Genomic DNA, 9,853 nt, shown 5'->3' with positions numbered 1-9,853 from the left:
CCCCATTCTTTGTAGTGTTATCCATGGTTTGTTACGATCCACACAGTCGAATGCCTTTGCATAGTCAATAAAACACAGGTAAACATCCTTCTGGTATTCTCTGCTTTCAGCCAGGATCCATCTGACATCAGCAATGATATCCCTGGTTCCACCTCCTCTTCTGAAACTGGCCTGAATTTCTGGCAGTTCCCTGTCGGTATACTGCTGCAGCCGTTTTTGAATGATCTCCACCAAAATTTTGCTTGCGTGTGTTATTAATGATATTGTTCTATAATTTCCACATTCAGTTGGATCACCTTTCTTGGGAATAGGCATAAATATGGATCTCTTCCAGTCAGTTGGCCAGGAAGCTGTCTTCCATATTTCTTGGCATTGACGAGTGAGCACCTCCAGTGCTGCATCTGTTTGTTGAAACATCTGAATTGCTATTCCATCAATTCCTGGAGCCTTGTTTTTCGCCAATGCCTTCAGAGCAGCTTGGACTTCTTCCTTCAGTACCACCGCTTCCTGATCATATGCCACCTCTTGAAATGGTTATCGACTAATTCTTTTTGGTATAATGACTCTGTGTATTCCTTCCATCTTCTTTTGATGCTTCCTGCATCATTCAACATTTTCCCATGGAATCCTTCACTACTGCAACTGGAGGCTTGAATTTTTTCTTCACTTCTTTCAGCTTGAGAAACGCCGAGTGTGTTCTTCCCTTTCGGTTTTCCATTTCCAGCTCTTTGCACCTGTCATTATACTACTTTACTTTGTCTTCTCAAGAGGCCCTTTGAAGTCTTCTGTTCAGTTCTTTTACTTCATCAATTCTTCCTTTTGCTTTAGCTGCTCAATGCTCAAGAGCAAGTTTCAGAGTCTCCTCTGACATCCATCTTGGTCTTTTCTTTCTTTCCTGTCTTTTCAGTGACCTCTTGGTTTCTTCATGGATGATGTCCTTGATGTCATTCCACAAATCGTCTGGTCTTCGGTCACTAGTGTTCAATGCGTCAAATCTATTCTTGAGATGGTCTCTAAATTCAGGTGGAATACACTCAAGGTCATATTTTGGCTCTCGTGGACTCGCTCTGATTTTCTTCAGTTTCAGCTTGAACTTGCATATGAGCAATTGCTGGTCTGTTCCACAGTCGCCCCCTGGCCTTGTTCTGGTGATATTGAGCTTTTCCATCATCTCTTTCCACAGATGTAGTCAATTTGATTTCTGTGTGTTCCATCTGGCGAGGTCCATGTGTATAGTCACCGCTTATGTTGGTGAAAGAAGGTATTTGCAATGAAGAAGTTATTGGTCTTGCAAAATTCTATCATTCGATCTCCGGCATTGTTTCTATCACCAAGGCCATATTTTCCAACTATTGGTCCTTCTTCTTTGTTTCCAACTTTCGCATTCCAATCGCCAGTAATTATCAATGCATCTTGATTGCATGTTCCATCAATTTCAGACTGCAACAGCTGATAAAAATCTTCAATTTCTTCCTCTTTGGCCACAGTGGTTGGTGCATAAATTTGAATAATAGTCGTATTAACTGGTCTTCCTTGTAGGCATATGGATATTATCCTATCACTGACAGCATTGTACTTCAGGATAGATCTTGAAACGTTCTTTTTGATAATGAATGCAACACCATTCCTCTTTGAGTTGTCATTCCCAGCATAGTGGACTATATGATTGTCCGATTCAAAATGGCCACTACCAGTCCATTTCAGCTCACTAATGCCTAGGATATCGATATTTATGTGTTCCATTTCATTTCATTTTTGACCACTTCCAATTTTCCTAGATTCATACTTCGTACATTCCAGGTTCTGATTATTACTGGATGTTTGCAGCCATTTCTTCTCGTTTTGAGTCACGCCACATCAGCAAAGGAAGGTCCCAAAAGCTTTACTGCACCCACGTCATTAAGGTTGACTTTACTTTGAGGAGGCAGCTCCTCCCCAGTCATCTTTTGAGTGTCTTCCAACCTGGGGGGCTCATCTTCCAGCACTATATCAGACAGTGTTCCGCTGCTATTCATAAGGTTTTCACTGGCTAATACTTTTCAGACGTAGACTGCTGGGTCCTTCTTCCTAGTCTCTCTTAGTCTGGAAGCTCAGCTGAAACCTTTCCTCCATGGGTGACCCTGCTGGTATCTGAATACCGGTGGCATAGCTTCCAGCATCACAGCAACACACAAGCCTCCACAGTAGGACAAACTGACAGACTTGTGGGGGGCCCTCAATTTAGAGATCGGAAAATGGAGCCGCTGGCCACAGGATAAGTCCAAGATCTGGATTCAAACCCAGGCCTTCTCTCACCTCCTGCAGGGCTCTTCCCTGCTCCGCAGCCTTGACCTCCCTGTCCACCCCCACCCAGCCCCACCTTGCTGCCCTCAGGGAAGCGCCCAGGCGGCGATGGCGGCAGACGTCGAGGGGGACCTGTACGTGTTGGTGGAGCACCCCTTTGAGTACACCGCCAAGGATGGGCGCCCAACGAGCGCTACCAGCTCCTGAGCCACAGTGCAGTCCACCTGCACACGCAGTTTCTGCCAGAGCTGACCGCGCTCGGCGGCACCGCGGCTGTCGCCCCTGCCAACTCACCACCTGGGCCCCACAGCCCCAGAGCCCCTCACCCAGGACTACCGGTTCCTGAGCACCCTGACGCCTTCGGGACCCGACGGCGCCCCCACCGAGCCACCGCGCCTCGAAAGCTCCCTGTGCCGCCCAAAGCGACAAACTTCCCAGGCCTGCCTGCCTGCCTGTACGTGGGGCTCGATGAGCAGGTGCGGCCCGCCCAGTCCCTGGACCACCTGGCTCCTGCCGCTGCGCCCCTGCCGGCCTCCTCGGGAGCACAGGCAGCTTCAGGGCCTGCAGCTTGAAGGGCTCCTGGGTGTGTCGCCGCCCCTGGGGCGCAATGGCTCAGAAAACGTCAGCAAGGCCATCCGGGACGTGCGTGTCTCGCCGCGGGAGGACCACCCGGACCAGGTACTTTACCAGGCGAGGAGTAGGGGTGCAAGGAGACCCGCTTAGTGTACGGCTTGACACCCAGTGTCCCCTGGACCAGTTCCTTAACACAGGGTACGGAGCCTCACGTTCCTCATTCACAAAACCAGCATGGTACAGACTCACAATGCAGATCCCAAAACGCCAAAACTCTGGGAGGCCAAAGGTTTTTTATAACTCGACAGGTGGCAAATTTTGACTTTAACTGTTGTGATGTCATTGATACCCAAACCCGTTGCCATCGAGTCGATTTCGACTGATAGCGACCCTACAGGACAGCTAGAACTGCCCCCAAAGGGTTTTCTAGGCTGTAATCTGTACGAAAACAAACTGTCGCTTCTTTCCTCCGAAGAGCGCCTGGTAGGTTTGAACCACCGACGTTTTCCGTTAGCAGTAGAGGGCTCAACCACTGGACCACCAGAGCTCCCTGCACGCCATGGATCATCTTTATCTATCTCACTTATTATGAATATTCCTGTTTTGCTGGGGAAATGCTGTTGTTAGCTTCCCGTGAGTCACCTCCAACTCAGGGAGACCCCATGCACAAACTGAACCGAGAGCTGCCTGGCCCTGTCACATTTTCACTATCGTTGGTATGCTTGGAGTCCATTGTAGCCCCCACTGTGTAGCTTTAGTGCTTTACAACCGAGGGGCTCATCTTCCATGAGGCTTGCATTGGTTAAAATTTGGACATAGATTACCAGGCCTTTCTTCCTAGTCTGTCTTAGTCTAGAGGCTCCACGGAAACCTGTCCACCATAGGTGACTCCACTGATATTTGAATAGCAGTGGCATAGCTTCCAGCATCATAGCAACACACAAGCCACCACTGTATGACAGACTGACAAATGAGTGGGGGTGCAGAAATGCAAATGAGCGCAATTACAGGATGCCGCCCCAAGCGCAGCCAGAGCATTACATAGCAGAGGGTAGGTATATGTGAGACAGAAAAGAAATCGGGCTGGCTGAATTAAATAAGGGCTACATTTCAAGGCCCTGTGTGCTTGACCAGCTGTAATTAAATAGTCTCTGAATCTAAGACTAAGTGCAGGCCGCCATATAACTTTTGCTGCTGGCACCCAAAAACTACTAGTGATTAACAAGGTGCTTAGACAAGATCAGGGGCTACTTTTCAAGGCCCTGTGTGAGAGACCAGCTGTAAATTACTGATAATCCTCCTGAGTTGTTTTTCAAGGCCTCCCAGGTGCAGAGCACGTGCAGCAAAGGTCAACGTGGCCTATGAATGACCTTCCACATGAGACAGACATGAACAGGGACCCCTCTCCGGGGCTCAAACCAAGATCCAGAGGCATCACGTATGCACAACATCCCAGAAGAAGTCCTCTTTGACATCCCAGTAGCCTTTGTGACAGACTCCATCTTAGTCCCAGCAACCTCCGTGAGGAAGTCCATCTTGAGTTCTAAGTGCACGCACACGTGATTTCCGTAATCCCTCCCTTTCTCCCATAAATCTCCACCCATCTAATGAATAAAGATAATGCCTTTTTCGCACCTAAAAACATTATAAGCCCTAAGAAATCCTTTGTCCAGTGAGAGACTAGAGGCTAGCGTAGGTGGAAACCCTTCTCCCTCTCTCCCTCGCGAGCCTTTTACTTTCTGTCCCTAATAAACCTTTGTTCGTGTGGAACCTCTGAGCCTCTCCTGGTCATTCTTGGTCAGAAGAAGGTAAGAGCCTAGGCAGGGCTTAATCCTGAGCTGGGAAGCCTTGCCCTGTAACAGAATTTGGCGACCCCGGCAGGACTGATTTTTTTCCTCAGAGCTAGGTGTAGGGGCAGATAAGGAGACTTACTAAACCCTGATGGGCGGAGAAGCAGCTGCCAGGACACCATCTGTCCTGTGTCCCTCTCTCTGGTGAGTAGATCTCCGTGCTTGCTCCTATCATCTGGATTTCCATAAGAACAAGGTATATTTCTCTCTGTCTTGACCTGACAGTTTTCCCTGAGCCTGAGAGTCCTGACCCGAAGTTTAAGGTGAGGGGCTTGGCCCCTAGATCTCGTAAACCTGATAAATCAGGTCTGCTTAATAGATACTGTTCCCAGACTGAGTTGAAAAGCAGCCTGCCCAGACCTGCACAATCTGGGAAGTCTCAAGAGTGGAGTGATTCCTCTCGAGGGAGACTTGGCTTCTGAGGTGAGGGAGTCACCCGAAGATCTGTTAGACCTGGTACAGTCTGTGGTGGGGGGGCATCACCCCAAGATTTGTTAGACTTGATATACTCTGCAGAACTGGTGATTGACTGTCGTCTTTCTCTCACTTTCCTCTCCATTTTATTTTCCTTTTGATTAAGTGCCACCTGGTGGGTGATATCCCTGGCCTTTTGCCCAGTTGGTGCGTTTCTACCAGTGCAGTCCCATTATTGCATCTGCGATCGCAAAGAGGGACACTTGGTGGCTCTAGACTTTAGGCAGGTGTAATAATGGCTGTCAGTTTTGTGTGTCTAGATGTTGTCTGTCTCTGGTTTGTGCACCCTGGTTCTGCGGAGTGGATGTAGACATCTCTATCTGTTTAGACTGAGAGATTGAAGCACCCCCGTCTGGTATTGGGGATAAGAGGCATCTGGAGGATTGAAGTGGAGATTCAGATATTCCTAGTAATGTGTTGGACCTCACTAAAATCATCCTTGTTTCCCCTCTCCCTTTCTGGCTTGACTGGTCCAAGCGCTCTCTGTCCGTTCATCCTATGTGTGAATTTTATGTGTGACTGTCACCTCTGTGTCTTGTGTGTCATTTATGTGTAATGCATAGAAATTACTCACTGAAAAAAATTCAGGTTAAATGACTACATGCCTATAGAGACTCCTGAGAACTTATTATTTGGGCTAAAAAAAAAAAAAAAAAGAGGTTCTCTCCCAGAGCTGAGAAATTCTTGGCTGCAAGACAAGAGAAAAATTAATTCCTATGGACTAAAAGAAAAAGCTAGTGGTATCAACTACCCATAAAAATAAAAAGCTAGGTTCTTGGGAACAGTTAATTCGATACAATGAAAAATCAAGAGAACTTACCAGGAGATTCACGCCTAGGGTGCGTTCTTAAACACTGACAATCCTTTTCTTATGATCAATTAAAGAAAAAGAAAGCATCAGAAACAGAAGGAAGTATAGGGTTAAAAGTTTTTTGGCTAATGAGACTGGCCTGCCGAGCATACTCTAACTGAGATAGGGAAAATGATTTACAGACCAAATTTCCAGGCAGCCTTCCTAATTGCTGCCTTGCAGGCTAAAGGCCTTCCCCCAAGAAAACAAAGAAAACGTGGGAGACCAAGGCCATAGGAGTGGAGAAACCCCCACACCCCTTTGGAAAGAAACGAGTGCAGCTGGTGTAGAAAATAGTAATAATAATTTTGTCTTAAAGTAAAAGTAACAGTTCCAAAACTGTGAAAGGGAAAGAAATTAGTTATCTTTTGCCTTTCAAAAGTTTTATCTGTCTGACTAAAGTTTAAAGGTTTATGAGATTTTTAAGAGCTTTAATGTTAACTAGCATATAAAACAAAGAATTAGGTTTCTCACTGTTAAAATCACAAAATTTTCTTTGATTACTGAGTTAAAGAGTTAATCTCACCTGGATTAAAGGAGAATGAAGAACACCAAGGACACAAGGTAATTATGAGTCCAAGAGACAGAAAGAGCCACATAAACCAGAGACTACATCAGCCTGAGACCAGAAGAACTAGATGGTGCCCAGCTACAACCTATGACTGCCCTGACAGAGAACACAACAGAGAACCCCTGAGGGAGCAGGAGAGCAGTGGGGTGCAGGCCCCAAATTCTCATAAAAAGACCAGACTTAATGGTCTGACAGACTAGAAGGACCCCAGTGGTCATGGACCCCAGTGATCATGGCCCCCAGACCTTCTGTTGGCCCAGGACAGGAACCATTCCTAAAACCAACTCTTCAGACAGGGATTAGACTGGACGATGGGTTGGATAGGGGTGGTGCTAAGGAGTGAGCTGCTTGGATCAGGTGGACGCTTGAGACTATGTTGGCATCTCGTGCCTGGAGGGTAGATGAGATGGTAGAGGGGTTTAGAAGCTGGCGAAATGGACACGAAAAGAGAGAGTGGAGGGAGAGAGTGGGCTGTCTCATTAGGGGGAGAGCAATTGGGAGTATGTAGCAAGGTGTACATAAGTTTTTGTGTGAGAGACTGACTTGATTTGTAAACTTTCTCTTAAAGCACAATAAAAATAATTAAAAAAAAAGAGTTAATCTCTTCTTTGTGTAATTTGCTTCAAAGACAAAGGCTCAGTCTGTTGCTGGAATAAGATTCCTGCGTCTTGACTCTGGAAGTTGTGCATCTATTTTCTTCCAACCATTAGATGATAACAGAGGAATTTACCCTTTCAAGGGAGGTAGAAAGAAAGTAAATACCCCGAGAAACAGCCTCAGGCTGGAATGACATCTGAAACTGGAAGACAACATTTGAATTCGTGTCTACCATCTTTTAGGTTCAAAAAATCAATTGCATAGGTAGAAATGGAGCAGGCCCACTCTGACCATTATTTATCAAAAAAATAACTGGGGTCTTTTTGACCACTAATTCCCTATGAGCCAACGCTAGGTACAGCATTTGGCTGTATTAGTAGAGGTAGGAGTTCAGATCTAGGGAGGTGATGCTGGGCCTGTTGGTAGCAGTGCTCTGGCCCCAGGTGGAATCTGAAACTCAGAACTGGGAGACACATATTGAGGAATGTTGACTTAGTGGAGTGTGTACAGCGGGGCCGAAGAAGATATGGGAAGAAGAGGCCAGAACTGGGAGGTAACTGGGGGTAGCTGGGGTGGGGGAGAATAGGATGGCTGTCTACAACATCCGAAGGGCTCCATGCATCAAGGAAAGTCAATGCTCTGAGGGTCCCTGGTGGCGGTGAGGGGGGTTAATCAGGGAAAGGAAAGGAAAAAGCTTCCTCTCTGCCTGGGGTCTTCTGGCCTGGCTTGCTCGGAGGGCATTTCGGGTCCCTCTCCCACTCCGGAAGGACCCGCAGCTCTGAGGATGGATGATTTCAGTCCGTAGATTTGCCCCCTGAGGAGAAAGTGAGAGCTGCAGCGCTGACATCGGATGGAGGGAGCGCCTGGGAAGCTGGCTGAGGAACCCTTTTGTGGATCTATGATATGAATGCTCCAACTTAGGCCTTAAGCTGCCAAGCTAGTTTCTAAAACAACTTTACTACCTGTAAGATGTTTTCTTTAAAAACAGTGATAATAATAATAAAAAAGTGAGGAGCAGAAAGATGTGTCTCATCGACCTGGATCAATGGGAACTTAATTTGGGGGCTAGATGTTTGATTACTTAGCTCACCCTAAAGTTGCAAAGTGTTTTGAAGAGAAGAAGGTAGAGAAAGAGGAGGTCATTCCCGTCTGAAAAAGTGTGTGAAGGTTTTTCCAAATAAAAGAATTATTTTAATGAATTTAAATAAAACCCAGTCAAGGGAACTTCAGGTTTATCCAGGGCTGGGCTTTGAGAAGTCTAGCTTCCCAAATTGCGTTGATTAAGGGTAGGGTTACACACCCGATTATTGTAATTGCTTTCAGTATGTTGTACGCCTGTAAAAAGTTGAATTGGCAAAAGTCGTGTTATGGATCTATTATAACAATGACCAAAAAAAGAAAAACCAGAAGGAGTAGCAGCTGATGCCGCTTATGTACAGCTAAAAACCTCAGGAATTTGGTTTCTTGGTTTGCAGGTTTAGGGTCATGTTTTCATGGGACATCCTAGTTAATTGGCCTAATACCATATTTAGTGCTCTGTTGTACCTCCTAGTTCACTGCATAGTGCCTGGGGCCTGAAAAGCTTGCAAGCAGCCATCCAAGGCCCAACAATTGGTCTCCATTCACCTGGAGCAACAAAGGAAGAAGGAGAGTCAGGAACCGGAGGATATGGAATGTGTGGCTAACTGCCTCCATTATCTGCCTCGTTTGCTGGGACACCAGAAGAAGTGGATGGTGCCTGGCTACCATTACTGAATATTTTGATCGAAGATTCTGCAGAAGAATCCTGATCCAAAGGGGGAAGATGCAGAACAGAATTTCAAATTCTCATGGACTCTAGACTTTCTGGAGCCATGGAGGCTGGATGAACCCTGAAACTATCACCCTGAGATAATCTTTAAATGTCGAACCAAAAATGTTCCCTGAGTCATCTTAAAACAGAACAATAGTTTAGTGTAAATAGTAAAAAAGGCCTGCCTTGAGCATTATGCTTGTATAAGAACTACCCATATGGGATGAAATTGACAACAGCAACTTAAAAGTTTAGATAGGAACCTCAGGGTGCAGGGAGTTGATGAGGAACAACTCAGAAAAGGAGGGCGAGAAGGGTTGTACAACTTGAAGAATGTAATCAGTGTCACTAAATGGTATGTGTAGAAACTGTTGGATTAGTGTATGCTTTGCTATTTATATTCTCAACAACAAAATAAATTTAGAAGGAAAAATGTCTAGCTTCCTGTTAAATATAAGAGGAAGGGATTCAACATTGGTGCTAAAGATTTCAGAAGCCTGAATAAAACAAAAGACCCATCCTTATGAGAACAATCTTGAAATCGGTTCAATTTTAAAACCATTCTATGTGCCAGGCCATGTGCTAGGCACTGAGAATAACACGATAGAGCCTCCCTCTCTTGGGGTTTACATGCTAGGGTTTGTGCTAGCAAACAAAGAAGTAAGAAAAAAGATTATAAGAAGGGCTATAAAGGAAACAAACGGGTGTTGCTTACAGTATTTCAAGAAAAGCCTTTAACATGCTGACTTTCACATCCTTCCCCATGTACACAAAGGTGGACCTCTGAAAAGTGGGGTTGTTACTTTTACTTCTTCTGTATTAATTGCCATGTTGAGTCAAGGTGGGATCGGAAAGTTTTTCGA

This window comes from Elephas maximus, chromosome 19 (genome assembly GCF_024166365.1).
Source record: "Elephas maximus indicus isolate mEleMax1 chromosome 19, mEleMax1 primary haplotype, whole genome shotgun sequence".
Lineage (NCBI taxonomy): Eukaryota > Metazoa > Chordata > Mammalia > Proboscidea > Elephantidae > Elephas > Elephas maximus.
This window is presented reverse-complemented; position numbering follows the sequence as displayed.